This window comes from Mirounga leonina, unplaced genomic scaffold, assembly GCF_011800145.1.
Source record: "Mirounga leonina isolate KUSES-001 unplaced genomic scaffold, KU_Mleo_1.0 Mir_96, whole genome shotgun sequence".
Taxonomy (NCBI): domain Eukaryota; kingdom Metazoa; phylum Chordata; class Mammalia; order Carnivora; family Phocidae; genus Mirounga; species Mirounga leonina.
The window spans coordinates 4833502-4844227 of record NW_023270871.1 but is presented as its reverse complement, the minus strand read 5'-3'; the positions used below and the strand labels follow the sequence as shown (position 1 = coordinate 4844227).

General features: G+C 38.4%; 1 long non-coding RNA gene across 1 annotated transcript in view; it reads left to right on the top strand.

The window, feature by feature from the left end:
* LOC118006342 overlaps nt 1-10406 on the top strand; it is a 48723-nt gene extending 38317 nt beyond the window's left edge. Inside the window, exon 3 of the long non-coding RNA XR_004678053.1 lies at nt 9799-10406. This is a non-coding gene — a long non-coding RNA (uncharacterized LOC118006342). The remainder of the gene's footprint in view (nt 1-9798) is intronic.
* Nucleotides 10407-10726: the final 320 nt, after the last annotated feature.

Sequence of the window (10726 nt, the reverse complement as noted above, 5' to 3'; positions counted from 1 at the left end):
AAGAAGAAGAAGAAGAAGAAGAAGAAGAAGAAGAAGAAGAAGAAGAGAGAAGAAAAAAGAAAGAAAAAAGAAGAAAGAAGAAAGAAGAAGAAGAAAGGATATAAAAGCTTGGTTTGCCCCACTAGGCTCAGAATCCTTATCTGTAAAATAAGGATTGTTGAACTAGAGTTATGATCTCTCATACCTTTCCAAAATGTGACTGCAAAATATGTGAGTCTAAGTATCATCGAGAAACGTTGATACAGAACTGAGGGACAGGGGGGCGCCTGGGTGGTTCAGTGGGTTAAATATCCGCCTTCAGCTCAGGTCATGATCCCAGGACCCTGGGATCAAGCCCCGCATCGGGCTCTCTGCTTTTCAGGGAGCCTGTTTCTTTGTCTCCCTCTGCCTGCTGCTCCCCCTGTTTGCGCGAGCTCATTCTCTTTCTCTCTCTCTTTCTGTCAAATAATTAAATAAATAAATCTTAAAAAAGACAAGAAAAGAAAAGAACTGAGGGACAGGGAAAAGTTAAAGATGCCTCACAATTCTACCATGGTGGTTTGGAAAATGTTGATGCTTGTCCACAGCTAGGGGGCAGAAAGAGGAAGAGGAGTCAGAAAAAGCCAGGGACATAAAGACGAGAAAGAGGTGGAAAAGCCACATTGTGGATCATGTATAAGAAAAAGGAGCCATTTCAAGAGAGAAAGATGGTTGATAGAGACACACTGGGAAGGATGGGGCCTGGGATGGTGCCATAGAAGATTCTTTTCAAGAGGTCCTAGATGCCTTTGAAAAGAGACATTTCACTTGAGAGATATAGACTCACAATTCTTGATATAGAAAACATAGTTGTCTTGTATGATGTTGCTCCAATCAGTGAAATGAACCCCAAATAGTGCCAGCTTGGAATGTCCACCTCACCCTGGATTCACTCAGTTCACACAAGCTTTCCTCCTTCTCAGCTCATTGTCCTACCTTAGAAGTTACCACCTAATTAAATCCCTCACTAGAATTATAAGTATTCTAACCATCCATGACTTCTGTCTTGCCCATCTCCAATCCAGTCTCTAGAAAACTGCCAGAGAGATCTTTTTAAATTTTTCCTTGATCGTATCCTATCACCTGCTCAGAAACCAGCCATGGTTTCTCACTCACCTGTAAAAGAAGAGATTACTTGATCTGACCATGCCCCCCTCTCTGGTGTGTCTTGTTCCATTCTCCCGCACTCCCGTACCCCCTACTTCCTATCACCCCATTCCTAAAGCTCTAGCAACACTGTTCTGTTTTATTTGCTGCATAAAAACTACCACAAATTTAAAGGCTTGCAACCACACACACATATATTCTGTCAAAGTTCCTGTGGGCCAGGACTACAGTCACACCTGAACTCGGCCCTCTGCCTTCAGGTCTCACCAGGCTGCAGTCAAGGGGCAGTCGGGTTGCATTTTCATCTATAGAATCAGTTGGGGAAGAAGCAACCTCCAATCTCATTTGTGTTGTTGGCAAAATTTATTTCCTTGCATCTAGAGTATGATCCCTGTTTTCTTGCTGGCTTTTGTCTGAAAAACACTCTCAGTTCCTGGAGGCCACCTAGGAAGCTTCCTAGAGGCCACAGTTCCATGCCACATTGCTCTCTCAAGAGGCCTTCTCACAACAGGCCACTTTGCTTCATCAAAGACAGCAACAGAGAGAGAGTCTCTCTCCTCAGAGAGTCCCCAGGCCCTCTGTTACGAGTTTTCATCTAATTAAGTCAGACCCATTCAGGATAATTTCACTTTGATTAACTCAAATTAACTGATTTGGAACTTCAACCACATCTAGAAAATCTCTTCACCTTTGTCATATTCTATTGGCTGGAAGTAAGCCATGGGTCTCCACCACATTCACAGGGAGGAGACTGCACAGGGCGTAAACATCAGTGTGGGGACTCTGGGGCTCTGGGGGCCATCATAGCATTCGGCCTACTGCAGCCTCAGTACAATCTTTCCTATGGCAAGATTTGTCTAGACTGTTGCTTCAGTCTATTAGACTCTTCCTTTCACTTTTCACCTAGTTAATTCCTAAACATTTTTCAGAACTCAGTTTGCATATTATTTCTTCATTTTCCTTTCTTGACTATCCTATAAATACTACATGCTTTTATTTTTTGCCATAGCATATTTCAAAAGCTTCATTGAGATGAAATTCACATGTTATACAGTTTATCTATTTAAAGTATGCAATGGCACAGAGTTGTGTAATCATCATCTAATTTTAGAATATTTTCATTATCCCCAAAGGAAATTCTATACTCATCAGCAGCCATTACCCATCCCTCTCTGCCACCAGCTCTAGTCAAACATGAATCCACTTTTTGTCTCTATACCTTCGCCTACTTCATACAAGTTGAATCATACAATATGTGATCTTGATGACTGGCTTTTTTCACTTAACGTAATGTTTTCAAGGTTCATTCGTGTTGTAGCATGTTATCAGCACTTCATTCTTATTTACTGAATTCAATTCAAGTAACATTCAATTGTATAGATACAACACATTTTGTTTATTTATCCATCAATTGTAGCCTTTTGGGTTGTTTCCAACTTGAGGTTACTATGACTAATGCTGTTGTGAATGTTCATGCACAAGTTTTTGTCTGGACATATGTTTTCAATTCTCCTGGGATATATCCCTAGGAGTGGAATGACTGAGTCATAAAGTAATTCTATTTTGAGAAACTGCCAAACCATTCTCCAAAGTAGCTACACCATTTCACACTGCCCTCAGCTATGTATGGAGGGTTTCAACTTCACCACATGTTTGTCAACACTTGTTACTGTCCTTTTCTTGGGGGGGGGGGGCAGGTTTACAGGTGGATTTTACCAAATATTTAAAATTAAAAAAAAAATCAATTTGACATAAACTTTCAGAAAATAGAGGAGCACTTCTCAATGCATTTATGGGGCCAGAACTACCCTGATACCAAAACCAACTATGCATTAGAAAAAAAGAAAATTAGGGGCGCCTGAGTGGCTCAGATGGTTAAGCATCTGCCTTCGGCTCAGGTCATGATCCCAGGGTCCTGGGATCGAAGCCCACATCAAGCTCCTGGCTCAGCGGGGAGCCTGCTTCTCCTTCTCCCTTTGCCTCTCTCCCTGCTCATGCTCTCTCTCTGTGTGTGTATCTCTGTGTCTCAAATGAATAAATAAAAACTTTAAAAAAATGAAAAAAACAAAATTATAGAACTATTTCTCATGAAAATACACGCAAAATTCTAAAGAAAATATCAAATCAAATTCAACAATATATAAAGAATGGTGCATCATGATTAAAGGGGCTTATTGCAGAAATATAAAATTTAACATTTTTATGAAACCAAATGCAATTTGCCACATTAATAATTAAAATAGAAAAATTACATCATTTCTAAAGATGCAGGTAAAAACATCTGACAAAACTGAATCGTCATTCATGATAAAGTCAGCAAACTAAGAACAGAAGGAAACTTCTATCTGTAAAGGACAGTATAAAATACTTACAGTACTATTGTACTTGAGAGTGAGAGACTGAACTCAATCCTGCTAAGATTGAGAACAGGACAAGAATATCCTCTCACATATTTTTTTTCAACATTGTACTGGAGGTTCTAGGCAGTGCATGCTTAGAAAAGAAAAGTAAGTAAGAAACATAAATATTGAAAAGGAAGAAGGAAAATCATCTTTTTCATAGGCAACATGACTGTGTATATTTCAAAGTCCCCACATCCCCCCAACTACTAGGGTTAAGAAGTAAATTTAGCAAGGTCACAATATATTGTCAGGACATAATTCCTGCTGGGTCTCTCATGTTTCTGCCTGACCACAGGGCATGTGGAGGGTGTCTGATTGATGACTCATACTCTGGGTATTTGTATTGGCCTCAGCAGGCTGGCAGGAACTTCTATCTCTGCTTCTACTCAACTGTCTCCAGTGTAACATCCTTATGCCCAGTGAAATCATCCTTGATCATCAGGGCTCAGACCTCTCTGCCACCCTCCCTTTCTCACTGAGCTTGCTTTTCCATCTTTTATTATTATTATTATTATTATTATTATTATTATTATTATTATGTCTACCCTAGCGAGTGTAAAGTGGTATCTCACTATGGTTTTGATTGGCATTTCCCTATTGACTAATCACATTATATCATGTTCTCATTGGTCATTGGTATAGCTTTTGGGGAAAAAAATCTGTTCAAATTCTTTGCCTATTTTTAAATTGGACTATATACCCTTATATTATTGTCAGAGTTCTTTATATATTCTGGATACAAGTCTCTTATCAGACATATGATTTACAAATATCTTCTCCCGTTCTATAGGTTGTCTTTTCATTTCTTGTGGGTATCATTTGCAGCACAAAAGTGTTTTATTTTGATGAAGCCCATTCATCTATTTTTTTTTTCTTTTAGGTCTTGTGTTTTTGGTGTGATATCAAAGAAACCATTGCCTTACTCAAGGTTGCTAAGGTTTATTCCTGTTTTCTTCCAAGTGTTTTCTAGATTAGCTCCTACATTTACGTCTATGATCCATTTTGAGCTCATTTTTGCAAATGGTGTGAGGGAGAGCTCCAATCTCACTCTTTTGCATGTGAGCATTCCATTGTCCCTACTAGTACCATTTATTAAAAAGACTATTCTTTCTCCCACTGAATTGTCTTAGCACCCTTGTTGAAAATATATTTACCATAATATAAGTTTATTTCTGAACTCTAATTCTGTTCCATTGATCTATATGTCTATTCTAGTACCATACCATCTTGATTGCTATAACTTTGTAATAAGTTTTAAAGCCAGGAAGTATGAGTCCTTCAACTTGGTTCTTCTTTTTTGAGATTGTTTTTGACATTCTCAGTCTATATCTATTACTTTAAGCCTTTGAGAACACATCCTCCCAGCTTATATGGTTCCAGATTGAAATGTCTTTTTATAGTCCTTCCTCAAATGCCAGACTATCCATCCCTTTGTTTGGAAACATGTTGCATGCCTCCCCAAATTATCACTGACAGTAATCAACAGTGAGCACAAAAAGCAGCTGGAAATCAAGGACAGGATGGAAAACAAGGGCCTGTTAAGAGAAAATGACAGATTTAGGTCACCAGAAAGTCTTTGAATAGGATGTTGTGGGAACAAAGTGACTGTCATAGAGAAAAATTAGATCATAAATCTTAGAATAAATTCTTTTTTTTAAATTTTTTTAAAATAAATTCTTAAAACGGTTTCCTTGTGTTTTTCTTTTCCTCATGTGGACTGGGTAGATGGTGTTGACTAAGTTCATTTTCTCAGACTCCTGCAAAATGAAATAAATCTGTGCTGTTTCTCATGTTCTCTTTGCAGATCCTGCCTTTTGGCTTTTTGTAGCTAATGTTCATGAGATTTTTCATACCAGCTGGAAATTAAGCAGTCCATGCTTTAATTATGCTCAAAAGAAAACATAAGTTATTGTTTGGAGACACACTTATATTGAAAGAGTTGCAGTAAAGTTATCCATATATAAAGCTTTTGAGATCATATGTCTACATGCCAACTCTTTATATAGTCACATCAGACCCTCTCAGATGGCCAGAGAAAGTTACTGCTTTCATTTTACAGAAGCAGAAACTGTAGTTCCAAGAGGTAAATTGACTTGCTTACATAAATGAGCATGGCAGGGACAGAGACAGGATCACAGGGCAGTTTGTCAACCTCCTTGGGTCACTGTTACAGGTTGGATTGTGTCCTCCAAAAAGATATGTTGAAGTCCTAACTCCAGGTGCCTATGAATGTGAACTTATTTAGGAATAGGGTCTTTCTAGATGTAGTCAAGTTGAGTTCATTAGAGTGGGCTCTAATTAAATATGACTGATGACATTGTGAGAAGAGAAATGCCATGTGACAACAGAGACAAAGATAGTCAGCAAGCCAATGAATGCCAGGGGTTGATGGGAACCACCAGAAGCTGGAAGAGGCAAGGAAATACTCTCCCCTACACACTTCAGAGGGAACATGATCCAACATCTTGCTTTTGGACTTCTAGCCTCTAGAACTCTGAGATAATGAATTTCTGTTGTGCGATGCCACCTAGTTTGTGGTACTGTGTTATGACATACCTAGAAAATGAATACAGACACTATGCAGTCCTTAACACAAGACTTTATAACAGAAAATAAGCCTTCTCAAAGCACCAAATGGTGTCTCACAATATAAGAACCATTCCTTGCTATTCAAACTCAATTCCACTGCTTTGGACAAATTCAATCTTGGCCAGTGACCATGGTATAAAATATTCTTCCCCTGTGTGAATACTGTCAATAAGGAAAAGCTTCCAAAATCATGTTTCAGAGAACTCCTCCTTTTGCACAACTCTGTCTGTTCAAAATTTCTTCCTCAAACTAATTTGCCTTCCACCCACATCCATCCATTAATAAAAGTTCTGTTTTTTGAAGGTACTCAGGATTGTCTAATTTCTCTGTCATATCACAAGACTTTAAACACTTAAAATCAGAGAGATAACCCCACATCCTCTTTTCTTCTGAGAATTTCAAATGTTCCTCATAGATCATGCTCCAAAACCATTCACTATCCCTACTGGACAGATGTCAGTGAATCAGTGACCCTCTAAGTGCAGCACCCAGAACTGAATACCAAATTTCCAGCACAATTGCTTAGAAGAGATGAAAACAGAGCCAGCTTGTTTGATCTCTATACACCTCTTCTGAAAGAGAAAACTATTACTATTATAGCCCAAATGGTCTCTCAATGAAGTAAATCTTAACAAATGGAAGAACCGTTTATTCAGATTAACATATTGTCATGGCCATACCACCCTGAACACGCCTGATCTCATCTGATTAGCATATTGATGTATTTGGGGTTGGGGCAAATTTTAGAGTCCATCAGTTTTTCCATGTGAAGATAGAAGGATCTAAAAAAATACAGGGGCATGGGATGGCAATAAAACTGAGTAGGTATCAACTCTGTAGAATAAGAGCCCCAAGTATTGCAGCAAGTTTGAAAAATGAGCCAAATAAAGCATCAAATTGAATGTGAATAAATAATTCAACACTTAGGATTTTATTTTATTTATTATTATTATTATATTTTTTAAGAGAGGGAGGGAAGAGGGGCAGAGGGAGAGAGAGAATCTCAAGCAGGCTCACTGCTGAGTACGGAGCCCAACTTGGGCCTCAATCCCAGGACCCTGGAATCATGAACTGAGCTGAAATCAAGAGTCAAATGCTTAAATGACTGAGCCACCCAGTCACACCCTTCATCACTTAGGATTTTAAAATATATATTTTCTATGGACTAAATTGTGTCCCCTCCAAGTTTGTATGTTAAAGCCCTAGTCCCCTGATCCCCCAGTGTAACTGGAGATAGGGCTTTTAGGAGGTAATTAAGGTTAAATGAGGTCATAATAATGGATCTTCATAGTATAGGATTAATGGTCTTATAAAAAAGGAAAAGGGGGCTCCTGGGTGGTGCAGTCGGTTCAGTGTCCAATTCTTGGTTTCATCACAGGTCATGATCTCAGGGTCCTGGGATCAAGCCCCAAGTTGGGATCCATGCTCAGCAGTGAGTCTGCTTGAGATTCTCTCTCCCTCTCCCTCTGCTCCTCCTACTCATTCTCTCTCTATATATAAAATAAATAAATAAATGTTTAGGGGAAAAAAAAGAAAAGATGTCTTTCTCTCTCTTTCTCTCTCTCACTCTCCATGTGCATGTACTGAAGAGAAGCCATGTGAGGATATAGCAAAAAAATAGCCACCTATAAATGAGGAAGACTGCTCTCAACAGAACCAAGTCAGCTCACACCTTGATCTTGGATTTCCTGGTCTCCAGAACTGTCAGAAGCAAATTTCTGTTGTTTAAGCAACCTGGACTATGGTATTTTGTTATGGCAGCCCTGTCTGGCTAATGCAATATTAATACAGGATGAAGAAATAAGATAAATAGCAAAGTGTTTAGACTCAAGAACTTCTCATCAAAAACTCCACATGAATTGAAGTATGTTAAAGCTGTTCCAAAAAGGAATGTGGCCAAGTTGTTCTAATCCAGGTGTAACCCAAATGTCAGTTGGCACTTGCCTTTTCATTAGAGTTAGGTGGGTGTACATTGAACTGCTGCTTTCTAAGTTGCTTGAATCTAAATGCTTCCCTGAGATTGTGTGTGTTCCTAAAGTTCATGAGCTCATGTTCTTAAGACCCCCTTGGCCTCCCAGCTCCTGCGTTCACACCTTCAGTCTCTGCTTTGCCTTAAGACAACCAAGCATCCCCAGGCTTTAGTGCCACAACTCAAAGATCATAAGCAGGGCCAGTTACATGGCTGTGTAACCAATGCAGTCACACAGGGTTCTGAGTTTAGTGCCCTGGTTAACTGCCTTGAAATTCTTAATCATTCTATCTTCCAATTTGCATTTCTGATGGGCCAGTGGAGTGTGTACCTTCTAAACAGCTCATCAGAAGCTCTCAGAAGAATTGAGCTCCTATGGCTACAGCAATACCAAATTGATAAATTACTCCTATTGTTCCTTTCCCTCCTTCTAGGTTATACTCCTTCAATCCCCATATGCATTACCTAGAGATACTTCCTAAGTAAATTACCTATGCTCAAGTCCCCACTTAAACTTTTGTTTTCCAAAGAAGGGAAATGAATGTTAAGGCAGTTGTGACACTAGACACTAAGGTTTAGTGTTCCCAGAATACAGACCGTCAGAAAGTTATAATAAAGTGAGGCCACCTGTGTGACTTTCCAGAGTTTCTTTCCACCTACTCCTTTTGAATAATTAAAATGAGTCATATATTTATTATTCAACACCATTGCAGAATATGGTCTACTTATGCTATGATAAAATATGCAGATGAACAATATAACTGATGATTTTACAAGCCTGTCAAATGGATGTCTATGTCTGGATAACCATGACCATGAACAATTATCATGGTAAGACTAAAAAAAAAGGAAAGAAAAAAAATTGAAAAGTCAAATTTTTTTTTTTTAAGATTTTATTTATTTATTTGACAGAGAGACAGAGAGAACAACTACGCAGAGAGGCAGGCAGAGGGAGAGGGAGAACCAGGCTCCCCGCTGAGCAGGGAGCCGGATGCGGGGCTCGATCCCAGGACCCTGGGATCATGACCCAAGCCGAAGGCAGCCGCTTAACTGACTGAGCCACCCAGGCGCCCCAAAAAGTCAAATTTTAAGAAATTTGTGAATATGATATTAAAAAGTGGACTGAAAAGAGATACACTCTGAGTGAAAGAAAATAGGTTTGGTAGAAGGATGAATCCACAAGTTAATAATACACCTATTCAATTATAGAATTAATAGAAGTTAAATAATGTGTACTGATGGAATAGTCTGAGGTTCAAATAGATTCTTATTAAAATGTTAACTAGTGCAAAGCTTACTTTCCCTATTGATACCACTGCAGCAAGTCCAGCAAAAATAAATTCTTTTCTTTTTAATTTAGTTCTAATTTCTTTTTTTCCGAATGTTTCTTCTCAAAACAATCAAGGTTGTATAATAGAGCAGGATAAGTACGAAACTACAAGACAAAAATGATTTTGGATTTATGCAAGCCTTCATGGAGTTGGGAAATTTGGGGGGTTGTTTTTTTTTTTATCAGATTAGGTCTAAGTTCATCTAATGGAAGGAAACTTTCAGAACTGTAGTGCAATGAAAATGATTTTTAAAAGTAAGTTTTCCATGAATCAAAAAGAATAATTGACACTTGTTCTACTTATTTACTGTTGAACAACAAATCATCAAGCAACTTAGTGGCTTAGAAATACAGCAGTAGTTATTTAGCTTTCATATCTTCAGTTCCAGCAAGAGTCTGTGTGGAAGACTCCCCTCTGCTCCATGTGGCATCAGCTCAACTGGGGACTACAGGGTCATTTCCAAGATGACTCCCTTCCATGGCTGACAAGTTGGGGCTGGCTGTTGGCTGGGAGTTCAGTCTTGTGTAGCTATGACTTGAGCTTTGGATTCTCTTCATATGGACCTCTCTGCAAGCTGCTTGGGCTTCCTAACAGTATAGTGACTGGATTGAGTGAATGTCCCAAAAGAACAAGGCAAAAAAATCACCTTTTATGATTTAGCACAGAAAAATCATGAAGTGTTACTATTACTGACAACCAGATTCCAGTGCAGAGAATATAGACCCTACTCCTTGATAGAGGCAGTGTCAAAGTGAAGTTGTAAGAAGACCATGTAGAAAGAACATATTGTTGCAGTCATCCCTATCACAAGAGTGAATAAGGGAAAGGGGCAAAAATTTTCTATGTAGCTGGTTTCATATGAAAAGTTTTTTGATAACAATATTTAACACATTATTATTTTAAAAACTGGGGGCCAAAATATACCAACAAATTACAGTCTCTGAATTTATGGGCTCTGCAAAAATCAGGAAAAAATTAACTTGAGCAGAAGGTGGTCATACAACCATGGCCAAGGCCAAGGTTTGATCATCGATAAACCCTAATTTCCTCATCTCTAAATTGGAATTATATTATGACAGTTGGGAGAATATAGTAAAGTGTTTTATGTAAATCAGAAAGCTATCAAATGCATTCAAATAACATTATTTACCTCCTTCCTTGAGCATTGCATTTCACTGGCTATCATCACCAAACTTTGAGATCCACAATCTGATAAATAACAAATATGAAAAGAGATTATTTCTGGAATTATATTCCACTGAGAAAATTCTAGATAGTAGGCTGTGGAATGATATATTATAAATTGTCTT